This window comes from Hippopotamus amphibius, chromosome 4 (assembly GCF_030028045.1).
Source record: "Hippopotamus amphibius kiboko isolate mHipAmp2 chromosome 4, mHipAmp2.hap2, whole genome shotgun sequence".
NCBI lineage: Eukaryota > Metazoa > Chordata > Mammalia > Artiodactyla > Hippopotamidae > Hippopotamus > Hippopotamus amphibius.
The window spans coordinates 98,759,365-98,775,396 of NC_080189.1; the positions used below are offsets into that span (position 1 = coordinate 98,759,365).

General features: G+C 34.8%; 1 protein-coding gene across 1 annotated transcript in view; it reads right to left on the bottom strand.

Annotated features, from left to right (window-relative positions):
* The window catches only part of SLC25A40 (solute carrier family 25 member 40), a 55,769-nt gene that overhangs the window by 30,549 nt on the left and 9,188 nt on the right, over positions 1 to 16,032 (bottom strand). The window contains exon 2 of the mRNA XM_057733466.1: positions 1,154 to 1,222. The gene's annotated coding sequence lies outside the window, so the exon portion shown is untranslated. The remainder of the gene's footprint in view (positions 1 to 1,153; positions 1,223 to 16,032) is intronic.

Below are 16,032 nucleotides of genomic sequence, written 5' to 3' on the forward strand. Positions count from 1 at the left end.
AAGGCAACTAAAAGAGCATTAAGAAAACGGACTCTGCCCATGCAACAGATGAAAGCAGCGGACCAACAAGGCTCAAAATCTGAATTTAGCATCAAAAGAACTACTCAGGTATTCGAATCTAGTACAGAGTTATCAGCAAATATAGCACGATTTTTACTGTATATCAAACACTGTTGCAAAGGTACAAAATAAAGTAAAAAAACATAACCTTCATAAGAACCATTATCTTAGAAATAAGATAATGGAAAAAGCAACATATACTCTTTTGAAAAACTCAGTTAACACAAAAGAGTATAAAAATCACTTATAAACTTATTATTAAAAAATAACCACCGGCAACATACAGTATCATCTTTCCAAAAGTCTATGTATACAAAAACACAAATGTGTATGTATAACATATATATACGCACACACACACACACATGCAGATTACATCTAACTATCAAATATGTACAAACATTTGTGTATTTGTGTACATGCATCTTTTTTGAAAGACAAAATAGATTAATACTATTCATATTGTTTAGCAGCCAGCTTTGACACTTAAAAATATATTATAGATGTGTCAAATACAGAATTACATTATCATTTTTAATGCTTACATGGTTTTTAATTATATTTATTTAGTCAGCCTCATATTATTAGATATTTAGGTTATTGTCAATTTATCATTAATTCATTAATTTTCATAAACTCATATAAACATCATTATACATATATACATCTTATTGTAGTGTTCGTATGTAGGTATATATATCTTATTATAGGAGAAAAAGTAAGATTCTGGGCTAAGCTAAAAGCTTGAGACAAATTACCAAAATGCTTTCCAGAAAGACTGGATCAATTTATACTTCCACTGGCAATATATGAGTTCCTACTAGCCCATAAATTCACCAAACACTCTCTCATATTACATAGCTTTTACTTCTTCCAAACCATTTGAAAGTAGATTGCATACATCACACTCGCTTCATCCTGAATACCTCAGAATCTTCCTATATAACCATGGTACAATCATCAAACTGAGGAAAGTTAATGTTAGGAAGTATTCTACAGTTCATTTTCCAATTCTATCAATTATCCCAATTATGACCTTTGTAAAAATCAATGGTAATTGTATTGTTTCTTTAGACTTGTATTATTTACCTACCTGGTTTAAATCTTTTCCTCAACTCTATGTTCCAATGTTTTACTGTTTGTAACATCAGTAGCTGAAAATCTGTAGTGAAAAAAGAAAGTAACTGTCTTATCTTTTCATACAGGAAAGGGATACAAGTCTAAAGAAAAGGCATATATAAAAAACTTTACAACAAATCAGCAAATATTTATTAACTATTATTTATTAACTATTTCTATTAAGTGCTTTGAGGAATATGAAAAGCACTCCACAAATGTTATCATTAGATTTATGAAAGCATTTTCACAAAAAAAACTTTATATTACCCCAGTAAATATACTCTGCTTTAAAAACAAACAATTCTAGGACTTCCTAGGTGGCACAGTGGTTAAGAATCTGCCTGCCAATGCAGGGGACACAGGTTCGAGCCCTGCTCCAGGAAGATCCCACGTGCTGTGGAGCAACTAAGCCTGTGAGCCACAACTACTGAGCCCATGTACCACAACAATTGAAGCCCACATGCCTAGAGCCCACGCTCCGCAACAAGAGAAGCCACTACAATGAGGAGACCGCACACCACAATGAAGAGTAGTCCCCACTCACAGCAACTAGAGAAAACCCATGTGCAGCAACAAAGACCCAATGCAGCCAATAAATAAAATATATTAAAAAAAACAAATAAAAAAATAAAAACAAACAATTCTAAACCTGAGCATACTGACCCACCTTAGTATCAACAGGAGTTGAACAACCAGATACTGTGACACTTAGAGGAAATGCAGAGACTAAAGTAACATGGTAAAGGTTGCCACAATATAGAAGGTATGATACGCTGGTCTACAGGACTACTGTCTTAGTTTCTTCAACAAGTGAAAGTGGGGTAGGAACATGGGCGGGATATCAGACATTTTTTGTTACTGTGGTTACATAGAAAGTGTCTTTTTTTTAAGAGGTTCATACTGACGTATTAAGGGCTGAAATGTTATGATAGCTGTAGTCTATAATACTTTAGAAAAAATAAATATACTAAAATGTTAATAATCTGTTAACTCTAGTGTTTCACTCTTCTGTAGTTTTCTGCATAAGGGAAAATACCCACAATATATTTTTTTTAATTCCTGAAATGTATGTAGAACATCCAAGAACCTACTTCTAACATTTATCTGAACACAGGTCTTTTAAGTGGAAAAATAACACACACATGCTACAATATAGGTATGCACCTCCTTCAGAAAGGTAAAAAGGCCCATAGTGTTTTATTTTGACACTCACCCTAGCAAAGTTGGCAACCTGAATATTCTCACCTGAAATTAAAGCCAGAAAAATTGATATATCTCTAGTAATTATTTACAATGTTAAGAGAAAGAAAATCTAAAAATTTAGATGTAACTTTGTAGAACAATAAATTAAGGTTATTGAGCTTTTATTTCTTAACATACATATATATTTCAGAAAAATGTCAAATCAACAATCTCTCAAGATCATAACATGAATCTACTTATGAGATCTGAAAAATTAGTCTCCTTTTCAAAATACTGTGGGTCAAATGTATAACGTACCCAAAGATTCGGGAGAATACGAAGAAAAAGTGAGAAGTAATAATCTTAGTGGATTGTCTAGAACTCAAAACGTATTCTCCAGTGCTTTAAATTCTCTCCAGTCCAATCGACCACTATCTTTTTTCTTTGTATCCACTCATCTACCTGGCAGGTACCATTGCTTTTTCAGGGAGCACATGGACTAGTGGAAAAGATGATTTTAACATTAATATATCCTTTAATTTTAGGAGTCAAACAAATGTTCCATAGGAATAGCTTCCTTTCTCAACCCCCTACAAAGTTCCTCTTTTCTATACTTTTTCTGCATTCTGTACTCCAGTTAGTATTAACTATCTGCTATACCTGGCCAAGGTGGTTTTCAAGTATAAATGGCAAATTCTCAAATATGAATAACCAACAAGCCCCTCCTGGGGGAAGAAAAGAAAGCTACCTACCTGATGCCAAAATCTTCTCAACCAAGGGATGAATGGAGATGCTTTTAGTAAAGGGATTAGGGCAATATTCAAGTCAGAAAATAGTAAATCAATATATATATACTTAGTATCATAAGAATTTTAAATTTTTTCCATCAAATGTGTGTTAAATGCTATCTTATTATAGTCTTATGTTCCCTGATTAGTAACGATGTTGAACATCTCTTCATATCATTAGCAGTAGGTAATGCCTCTTCTGTAATATGTTCATTCATATCTTCTGTCCATTTTTCTCTTGGGGCATTTACATTTTTTTAATTGGTTTGAGGAACTTTTTATTCTTAGTACAAATTATTTGAAGGTTCTATGAACTGTCTCTTCTCAGAGTCTATGATTTATCTTTCCACTTTCTTTAAAGTACCTTTTGATAAAGTTCGTAACTATTTTTTGTGGTAATAAAAAAAAACACAATGTGAAGTCTACGTTCTTAAATTTTTAAGTATACAGTACAGCACTGTTAACTATATGCACATTGTTTTTACAGAAGATCTCTAGAACTTTTTCATCTTGTGTGACTGAGACTCTATACTTATTAAATAGCAACTCCTTATTTCCCCTTCTCTTCAGCTCCTGGCAACCACCATTCTGCTTTCTTCTTCTAAGAGTCTGACTACTTTAGACACCTCCCATGATTAGAATCACGCAGTACTGCTCCTTCCATGACTGGCTGATTTTGCCCAGCATAACGCCCTCAAAGTTCATCCACGCTGCAACATATGACAGGATTCCCTTCTTTTGTGAGGAGTATATAATACTCTATTGTATGTGTATACTACTTTTCATTATCCATTCATCCGCTGATGAACATTTACAACGTTTCCACCTCTTGAACTGTGCATATTGCTACCATGAACATGGGAATACAAATATCTCTTCGAGATCCTGATTTCAATTCTTTTGGATAAATATCCAGAAGAAGAACTGCTAGATCATGTAGTTGTTCTATTTTAAATTTTCTGAGGCATCTCCACACTGTTTTCCATAGTACACCATTTTACATTCCTACCAACAATGCACAGGGTTTTGATTTCTCTACATCCTCACTAGCACTCGTTATTTTCTGTCTTGTTTTTTAATAATGGCTGTCAAAACAAGTATGAAGTGATAACCTTTTGATTTTGATTTCATGTGCTTGATGATTAGTGATGCTCAGTGTCTTTTCATATTCCTATTGGCCACTTGTACATCTTCTTTGTAAAAATGTCTATTAAGGTCTTTTATCCATTTTTAAATCAGATTATTTGGTATTTTGTTATTGAGTTGTCAGTGCTCCTTATATATTTTGGATACTAGTCCCTTATTAAATATATTGTTTGTAAATATTTTTCTTTCATTCCACAAACTGTCTCTTCACTCTGTTGTTTACTTCCTTTGTGCATAGAAGCTTTTCAGTTTGATACAGTCCTACCTGTCTTTTGTTTTTATTGCTATGCTTTTGGTCTCACATCCAAGTAATCATGGCCAAGATAAATGCTATGAAGCTGTACCTCTGTTTTCTTCCAGGGGTTTTGACAATTTTGGGTCTTATACTTAAGTCTTTAATCTATTTTGAGTTGATTTGTATATGGTATAAGGGTCAAATTCTTAATGTAGCCAAATTTATTGATTTATTGATTTTTTTCCTTTATAGATAATACTTTTGTGTTTTCTTTAAACAATCTTTCCCTACTCAAAAGTCCAAAAGATATTCACCTAATTTTCTCCCTGAAAATTTTAAATTTTTGCAATTGACAAATTTTAAGTCCTTAACCCATGCAGAAGTATTTTAATAGCATATGAAGTAGTGATCCAATTTCATCTTCTTCCATGTTAAAATAGATAACTAATTTACCCAGCTCCAAGTATTAAATAATCCCTCCTTTCCCCTTTAAACTGACATACTACTTGGTCATAACTAAGTTTCATTACTGTGTGGAACTGTTTCTAGTCTCTCTATTGTATTGGTCAACTTATCCATCCTTAAACTGTACCACACTGCATTTATTATTATGTCCTAATAAGTCCTCAAATTTGGTAGAAGAAGTCTACCTTCCCTGTTCCTCTTTTTCAGAAGTGTCATGGTTACTCTTGGCTCTATGGTCCTTCATATAAGTTTTAAAATCATCTTCCCATGTTCCTTAAAAAACCTCTTTGGGATTTTGATTGGAATTGAATTGAATCCACAGATAAAACTGGAGAGAATTACATCCATGAACACAGTTTATTCCTTCATTCATTCAGGTCTTCCTTAATGTTGTTATGAAAAGTTTTAAAATTTGTCCTATAGAGATACTGCATATTTTTGGTAGATCCAACTCTAGGTACCTGATAATCTCTAATACTAATATAAACAGTATCTTCCTTTTAATTACACGTTCTCTGTGTTGTTAGCACATACAACTGATTTTGTATGTTAAACATGTATCCAGTCAAACTTGCTAAAAAAAATTCTCTATTATTTCTAACTACTGACTTACAGACTCTTTTGAGTTTTTTATGTAAAAGTGTATGTTGTCTGCCAATGATGACTTTGATTTCTACCATTTTAATTTTCTTATTGCACAGGCTAGGATCACCAATACAGTATTAGATAAACAGTGGTAAAAATGAGTATCATTGTTCCATTCCTGAATTTAAAAAGAATTCTTCTAAGATTCCCCATTAGGATGGTATTTGCTCTAGATATATAGATATATCTATATATCTATATATCTATGTATATTTATTAACAGACACTCTTCATCACATTAAAGAATCTTCTTTCCAATCCTAGTTTACTATAAAGACTTCCCTGGTGGTCCAGTGGTGAAGAATCCACCTTACAACGCAAGGGATGCTGGTTTGATCCCTGGTTGGGGAACTAAGATCCCAAATGCCATGGGGCAACTAAGACCACGTGCCACAACTACTGAGCTTGCACCGTCAATGAGAGCCTGCGTGCCTCAAACTACAGAGCCCACGCACTCTGAAACCCACACACCAAAACTACAGAGCCCACGTGCCACAACTAAGGAGAGAAAACCCACACACCACAACTACAGAGAAACCCGCACACTGCAATGAAGAGCCCTCACACTGCAAGGAAAGACCCTGCATGCCACAAATAAGAGCTGAAGCAGCCAAAAGAAAAAAAAAGGAAAAGAAAAAAACAACTTTCCTTCATTCTTTCTTTTTTCTCTTCGTTTTATTGAGATGAAACTGACATAAACTTGTAAGATAAGATATACACCACAGTGATTTGATATATGTATATGCTGTGAAACACCTACCTAGTTAATTAGCAATCCATCACCTCACATACTCACATATTTATCCTTCTTTTCGTGAAAACATTTAAGTTCTACTCTCAGCAAACTTCAATCATACAACACAGTGTTATCAACTATAGTCACTGTATTTTACATTAGATCCTCAAACCTTATTCATCTTATACCTGGCCCCTGACAACCACTTTTCTACTCTCTGTTTTTTTTTAACAGTCCACATATAAGTCACACTGTGCAGTATTTGTCTTCTTCTGGTTTATTTCACTTGGCATAATGTCAAGGTCCAGCCATGATGTCACAAATGGCAGAATTTCCTTCCTTTTCTCCTGGCTGAGTAACATTCTGTTCAGTCTATCTATATCACATCTTATTTTCTTTCTTTCTTCATAATTTTACTGAGGATTAACTGACGTACAACGAACTGCATACATCTAAAGCTTACAACATAATAAGTTTTGACCACCTCTGAAATTATCACTAACTAACAAAGTGAACATAACTGACACGCCCATTAGTCTCCTCCTGCTCCTGTTATTGCTACTTCCCAGCACCCCTCCTTGCACGGAAGCAACTAGTAATCCGCTGTCACTACAGATTTAGTTTGCATTTCTGAAAGTTTCACATGAATGGACTCATACAGTATGTACTCCTTTTCTTCCAGCATCGTTCATTTACCATAATTCTTTTGACACTCATTCACAGTATTGCATGTATTGATACTTGGTTCCTTTTTATTACTAAGTAGTATTCCACTGTATAGACATACAGTAAAACCTTGCATTGTGAGTAACTCGTTCTGTGAGTGTTCCACAAGACGAGCAAACCTTTCTAGTAAATTTTAACTTGATAAACGAGTGATCTCTTGCAATATGCGTAGTATGTGATGCCAAATGTCACATGATCACAACTGAGCCAATGGAGCTGACCACCGACGAACTGATGGATCTGCATCGCGAGCAACAGCAAGAGGTTATGGAGCAGATCTCGTCTGCAGAGGAGGAGGAGAAAAAGGTGGAGGAATCCCTCACTTCAAATGAGATTAGGGAGATGTGTAAAATGTGGGAAACAGTGCAAAATTTTATAGAAAAGCATCACCCGAATAAGGCTGTAGCAGTGAGAGCGATGAATCTGTTTAAGGACAATGCAATGTCACATTCCGCAAAATCCTCAAAAGAAGGCAAAAGCAAGTGTCATTGGATAGGTTCCTTGTTAAAGCTGCAAGAAAAGAAAAAGATTCCATTGAGCCAATAGATAGCAGTGATTCCGTTAGTGTTAGTGAAAGTCCTCCTACACAATAACCCTCCTCTCTTGTCTCCCTCACACCAGCCACGAAGGTTTTAAAAGGTAAATGCAGGTTAATTTGTATAATTTTCTTTGTATTTTGTATTTTCTTTATTATTTTGTATTATATTACAGTATTGTGATCATTTTTATATAAATATTTTTGGGTTGTGGGACGAATCACCTGTTTCCATTATTTCTTATGGGGAAATTTGCTTTGATATACAAGTGCTTTGGATTATAAGCATGGTTCCGAACGAATTATGCTCACAAACCAAGGTTTTACTGTACTACAATTTCTTTATCCACCCACTCACCAGTTGATTGAAATTTGGTTCAAGTTGGGGGCTAGTACAAATAAAGTAGCTATGAATAATATCCACGTCTAAGTCTTGAGTAAATAAGTAGAAATAAAATGGCTGGATCAATTGGCAAATATATGTCTAAATTCTTAAGAAATTGCCAAAATACTTTCCAGAGCAGCTGTATCATTTTATATTCCCACCAGCATGTAAGTTCTGGTTATTCCACACACTTAACAACACTTGGTATGACGATTTTTTAAAATTGCACCTATCTCAATAGCTGAGTAGTAATATCTCAATGTGGTAGTACTCTGCATTTTCCCAAGGAATAGTGATGTTGTGTATCTTTTCTCAGGGTTATCTGCCGCATCTGCTTTACCTAGTTTTTTCCTTTTGTTCCTTGTGACTCTTCTAAAGAACAGGACAGATAAAATGTGACTTTTAAGATCAAGTTATAAGCGACTGTGACATTCATCCTAGTTGACTCTTCCCTCGCTCTGATGACAGAAGCTGTTATGGTGTGAACTGCCCTACGGAGAGGCCCACCTGGGCACCACGGGCAGCCTCTGGCCAAAAGCCAGCATGGAACTGAGGCCCCCTCAGTCCAATAAGTAATAGGAAACTGAATCTTGCTACCACATTTGTGAGACTGGAAGCAAATCCCTCCCCAGCTGAGCCTTGAGATGAATGTAACTTCAGCCAGCATCTTCACTGCACCTTGTGAAAGACCAAGTTTACCCCACTGAGCCACATCCAGATTCCTGACACACAGAAACTGTGAGACAGTAAATAATTGTTGTTTTAAAGCACTATATTTTGGAGTAATTTGTTACACAGCGAGATAGGTAATAAAGTATCTATTGGGAAGATCATGTGGCTTTTCCTTTTAGACTATGTGGCAGTTTACAACATATAATCTTCCTTGCCTTCCTAGGATGAATACCACTAGCTTAATCTTTTATCCTTTCCCTATAGCATTAGTTTTGATTTGTTAAATTTTTGCTAAGAAATTTAATATCCCTGGGAGCACAGTGATTAAAAATCTGCCTACCGGCCTTTCTCACCTTCTGAGATGGCCCACACTCTATCTGTGGAGTGTGTTCCTCTCTAAATAAATCCACTTTGTCTCTCACTGAATCTTCAATGAGACCTCAAGAACGTGAGCTTCAGTAAGTCCTGAAACAAGAAGTGGACCCAGGACAAATGCTAGAACTCCAGCTGTGATATTGTGATTTATAAGAAATATGTGTGTGTGGACTTTCCTGGTGGTGCAATGGTTAAGAATCTGCCTGCCAATGCAGGTGACACTGGTTCGAGCCCTGGACTGGGACGATCCCACATGCTCCAGAGCAACTAAGCCTGTGTGCCACAACTACTGAGCCTGCGCTCTAAAGCCTGCAAGCCGCAACTATTGAGCTCATGTGCCACAACTACTGAAGCCCGTGACCCTCGAGCCTGTGCTCTGCAACGAGAAGCCACAGCAATGAGAAGCCCGCGCACTGCAATGAAGACCCAACGCAGCCAATAAATTAATTAATTAAATTAAAAAAAAAAAAGGAATCTGCCTGCCAATGTGGGGGACACGGGTTCAATCCCTGGTCCGGGAAGATCCCACATGCCACTGAGCAACTAAGCCCGTGCACCACAACTACTGAGCCTGCGCTCTAGAGCCCATATGCCACAACTACTGAAGCCCACGTGCCTAGAGCCCATGCTCCACAACAAGAGAAGCCACTGAAAAGAGAAGCCCATGAACCGCAACAAAGAGCAGCCCCTGATCATTGCAACTAGAGAAAACCCATGTGCAGCAACAAAGACCCAACACTGCCAAAAATAAACAAATAAATTAATTAATTTAAAAAATTTTTTTAATAAAAAAAATTTTAGTATCAATGTTCATGAGGGATACTGGTGCATAATTTTCTTTTCTTATATCGTTTTTGTCTTATTTTGATTAATGTTTGACAGAATTGAGCGTGGTTTTCTTTAGGGGATATAAGGATATTCAGGTTATTTCTTTCCTCTTGTGTAAGCTTTAGCAGTTGGTGTATTTCAAAGAATTTGTCCATTTAAGTTGTTGAACTTATGAGCATAAGGTTGTTCATAATATAGCTTTACTGTCTCTTTAATGGCTATAGGCTCTGTAGTTATGTTGCCTCTCTTTCTTTATACTACTTAATTTGCATCTCCTCTTTTTTTCCTGATCAACCTGACAAGAGGTTTATAAAGTTTAATTATCTTCTCAGATTTCCAAAATTTGATCTCATTTTCTATGTTGTTTTTGTTTTCTACACCACTGCTTTCTCACATCATCTTTACTATTTCTTTTCTTTTTACCTTGGGTTTGTTGACACTATTGATTTAATATCTTTCTTCTTTTCTAAGATAGGCTTTGTATGGCTAAAAATTCCCCTCCAAGCACTACTTATACTGCATCTCATAAATTTGGATATATTGTGTTGTCACTTTCATTCTGTTCAAAATATTTTCTAATTTTCTTGTGTTTCATATACCATACTTACTGGGTTCTGGGTACCAAGGCTATGCTAATCTCATAAAGTGAGCTGGAGAATATTTCCTTTTAGAAGAGTTTGTAAGGTTGGGATTATCTGACCCTTAAATAATTAAAAGAATATACTGTGAATTATAATTGTATCTGTGAATTTCATTTTGTGTTTTCAAAATATGCATAATTTTATTATTTGTTGAACAGATATTCAGAAAAATTCATGCATTTTTTTGGTGTTGAAAAGGCTATAAATATCTTGTATATAAACAATTACCAACCTTGCCACAAAAATGTAATAACATACACTAAACCAAAAAAGAGAGAAATCCTTATTGAGTTTTATAATTTTTGGTCATTTGAATCACCACAATGTAAATTAATCACTGTAACATAAGAGATACAATACTACTCACTACATACATGGGTTTCTCATAGCCACAAGTGTTCAATCCCACAAACGACTGAAAACTTTAAATGTATAAATAATAGTTCATTTGGTAGTGGCTACTTCCATGGGGAATTTTAGACAGGCTATCTAACAGTCATCCTTTAGACTACCCTCAAGTATGAAACTACTCTTCTGCTACTGGGAAAAATGGACACACACGAAAGCAAACAATTTACCATGACAGGCCTCATCTGGGTCATGAGACAAGTCTCAATGAATTTAACAGGACTTAAATCATATAAAGTATGTTCTGTGAAAACAATGAAATTAAACTAGAAAACAAAAACAGAAAGGTATCTGGAAATTCTTAAATAGCGGGAAGCTGAATAATACACCTCTAAATATCTGAGTCAAAGTAGAAGTCAAAAAGCATTCTTACATTTAATAATGAAATAGTGAATGCTTCCTTTTGACATCAAGTACATGATAAGAATACACATTATCACTATTCTTATCTAATATTTTTATTTATTTATTTATTTATTTATTTATTTATTTATTTATTTATTTTTGGCTGTATTGGGTCTTTGTTGCTGCACACAGGCTTTCTCTAGTTGTGGTGAGCAGGGGCTGTTCTTTGTCGCAGTGCACGGGCTTCTCTTTGTGGTGGCTTCTCTTCTATAGCACGGGCTCTAGGCGCATGGGCTTCAGTAGCTGTGGCATGTGGGCTCAGTAGTTGTGGCTCACAGGCTCTAGAGCACAGGCTCAGTAGGTGTGGCACACAGGCTTAGTTGCTTCGCGGCATGTGGGATCTTCCTGGACCAGGGCTTGAACCCATGTCCCCTGCATTGGCAGGCGGATTCTTAACCACTGTGCCACCATGGAAGCCCTCCTATCTAATATTTTATTAAAGTTCCTAGCCATCTAGGTAAGGCAAAAAGTACATATAAAGTTTAGAAAAAAAATCAGTATTTGCAAATAACATAATTATGAACACAGAAAATTTAAACCCATCATAGAATTTTTAAAATTAATTAGTTAGCAATGTTCCTGTTGGAAAAAAGTCAATATGCTAAGTTAAATACATTTCTATGTATCTGTAACACACTGAAAATTTAATTTAAAATAAACAGCATGTTCAGGGACATGGAAGAATTTCATGTGCTCTGGGAATAAGTCTCGCAAAATATTCTCAAGACATTTGTAAAAAATATATACAAAATTTCACCAATTTAAAATTCGGAAAGATACATGCACCTCTACGTTCATAGCAGCACTATTTACAATAGCCAAAAACATAGAAACCACCTAAATTTCCATTTACAGATGAATGGATAAAGAAGATGTGGTACATATATACAATGGAATACTACTCAGCCATAAAAAAAGAACGAAATAATGCCATTTGCCGCAACACAGATGCAACTAGAGATTATCATACTAAGTGAAGTAAGTCAGAAAGAGAAAGACAAAAACCATATGATATCACTTATATGCAGAATCTAAAATATGGCACAAATGAACCTATCTACAAAACAGAAACAGACTCATGTACATAGAGAACAGACTCGTGGTTGCCAAGGGGGAGTGGGGTGGAAGAGGGAAGGACTGAGAGTTTGTGATTAACAGATATAAACTACTATATATAGGGTGGATAAACAACAAAGTCCTAGCACAGGGAACGATATTCAATATCCTGTGATAAACCATAATGGAAAAGAACATAAAAAAAGAATGTCTATGTATGTATAACTGAGTCACTGTGCTATACAGTAGAGATTGGCACAACACTGTATATCAACCATACTTCAATTAAAAAAATGAAATTTAAAAAAGGTCTTAATATTAAAAAAATACCATTTCATGGACTGAAATAATGAATGCTATAAATATGCCAACTCTTCCAAACTGATTATAAATCCACAGGAATCATAACCAAAATCTCCCTTTTTTTTTCATTTGTGGATTTGATAAAATACTTCCCCAAACCTATATGGAAGCAGAAAATGTCAACAATTGCCAAAAAATTGTGAAATGCAGCTAAAGCAGAGCTTACAAGGAAATTTATAGCATTATATGCTTATATTAGAAAAAATCTAAAAATCAATGATCTAAGCACCCTCCCTAAGAAACCAGAAAAAGAAGAGCAAATTAGAACCAAAGAAGCAGAAAAAAACAATTCAAATAAAACTGAAATGAACAATTCACTAGAGGGATTCAATAGCGTATATGAGAGGACAGAAGAAAGAATCAGTAAACTTGAAGAAAGATCAGTTGAGATCACTCAACCTGAGGAACAAAAAGAAAAAGAATGAAGAAAAATGAACAGTCTAGGAGGCCTGTGTGACATTATTAAGCATACCAACCCACACATAATGAGAGTCCCAGAAGGAGAGGATAGAAAGGGACAGAAAGAATACAGGCCAAAAACTTCTCAACTTTGATTAACAGAAGAAGGAGAAGGGTGGCAGGGGAGAGGAGGGGGGGAGGGGGCAGGGGGAGGAGGGGGAGGAGGAGGAGGAGGAAAAGAAACTACACATTCAAGAGGCTCAACAAATTTCTGGTAGGATAAACTCAAAGAGAGCCACATTGAGAACATTATAATCAAACTGCCAAAAGCCAAACACAAAGAATCCTAAAAGCAGGGAGAGGAGCAATTCATTATATTAAAAGGATCCTCAATGATTAAAAGCTGATTTCACATCTAAAACCATGGAGGCCAGAAGCCAGTGGAAGAACGTTTTCAAGCAGTGGAAGAAAAAGACTGTTAACAAAGAATTCTGTATCTAGCAAAATCATCCTCCAAAATTGAGGGAAAAATTAAGATATTCCCAGATAAGCAAAATCAGATAGAATTTGTCACTAGTGTTCCTGTCCTACAAGAAATACTAGGAGGAATCCAGTCAGGCTAAAATGAAACCTATCACTAGATAGTAACTGGAATTCATATGATGAAATAAAGAACACTGGCAAAGGTAACAACATAGATAAATATAAAAGACAATTGGATAAAACAATAAAATACATCTGTGTTGATGGGCGTACAATATACAGATATAATTTGTATGACAACAATAACCCAAAGGAAAGGGGATAGGAATGGAGCCATATACTATTGAAATTAAGATGATACTAATCTGAACCAGATTGTTATAAATTAAAATAGTACTTATAGGGACTTCCTTGGTGATCCAGTGGTTAAGAATCCGCCTTCCAATGCAGGGGATGCAGGTTCAATTCCTGGTTGGGGAACTAAGATCCCACATGCCACGGGGCAAATAAGCCTGCATACCTCAACTATTGAGCTTGTGTGCCTCAACTAGAGAGCCCTTGCCCTCTGGAGCTTGTGCGCCACAGCTACAGAGCTCACACACCCTGGACCCACGCACCACAACTAGAGAGAGAAAACCCACACACCACAACTAGAGAGAAGCCCACACACCACAACAGAAACCATGCTGTAACAAAAAGAACGCACATGCCACAAGACCTGACGCAGCCAAAAAAAATTATAATAAAGAAAACAAAACCAAAACGAAACAAAAAAAGAGCTTAAAACATATTAATTATAATTCCCTAGGCAACCATTAATAACTCAAAAAACATAGTAAAAGAGGTAAGGAAACTAAAATGGTCTATGAGAAAATATGTATTTAAAACAAAAGAAGGCAGTAATGAAGGAAGAGTGTGACAAATGTACAGAAAACAAATAGCACAATGGCAGACATTAACCCTTATAAATGTAAAATGGATTAAACAATCCAAAAAAAGGGCAAAGATAAGCAGAATTAAAAAAAAAAAAATCAAGCTATGCCCTATCTATAAGAGACTGATTTTAGATTCAAACACAAAAATAGACTGAAAGTAAATGAACAGAACATAAGTAAAGGCAACTACGTACATAAACATAAAAGTCTGCATTAATAGATTTTTGGTTAGTAATTCCTCTTTTTTTCCCTCTAATGACTTAAAATACAATCATATAAAACAATAATTACAAACCTATGTTAATCAGTCATTTACAACATTGTTATTTGTAACATACAATGTCATTAATATTGCACTTTTTATATACATTATGTTTATTATATATCAACATATCATATTCAAATATAATATTTATACTTATGTTATATATTTTTAATGTACACATTTAAATGCATATTATATATGTGCTTATATTACACATATTGCATACATTATACGTCTATAACTGTACCAATATGTCATTTATAAGAATAACAACATAAGGGAATTGAGGGAATGGAGTTATATAGGAGTAAAGTTTTTGTATACTATTAAAATCAAGTTGGTATTCAACTGAAATACACTGTTATAAATGTGAATTGTAATCCTCAAGGTAACCACTAAAAACATAACAAGTATATACAGAAAAACTAAGAATGCAATCAAAACAGTACACTAGAACATCTAACACAAAAGAAGGTAGTGAAGGAATTGAAGAACAAAAATATATGACATACAGAAAAAAAGGCAAGATGGCAATGTAAGTCTTCTATTTTGGATAATTTCATTAAAAATAAATGGATTACACTCTTTAAGAGACAGAGACTGGAACGGTAAATATAAAAAGTTATCTAACTATATGGTGTCTACAAGAAACTCATTTTAGAACCAAATACACAGGGTGAAAATGAAAGTGTAAAAAGATATTTTTTGAAAATAGTAACCAAAAGAGAGCTAGAGTGACAATACTAACGTCAGACAAAACAAACTTTAAGACAAAAATTGTTAAAACAGACAAAAAAGAATGTTATATGATGACAAAAGAGTCAATCTATCAAGACAAAAAAAATTATAAACATATATACACCTAACAACAGAGCCCCAAATTGTATGAAGCAAAAACTGACAGAAGACACAGTCCAGCAATAGTTGGAAGCTTCAATATTTCACTTTCAATAATGAACAGAACTAGACAAAAGATAAAACAAGAAACTAGAAAACTTAATACTCTAAACCAATTAGACTTAACAGACACACATAGAATATTCCACCAAACAAGAGCAAAATACATACTCCTCAAGTGAATATGGACTATTCTCCATGATAGATCATATGTTAGGGCACAAAAAAAATTTCAATAAGTTTAAAAAGACTAAAATAATACAAAGCATCTTCTCTGACCACA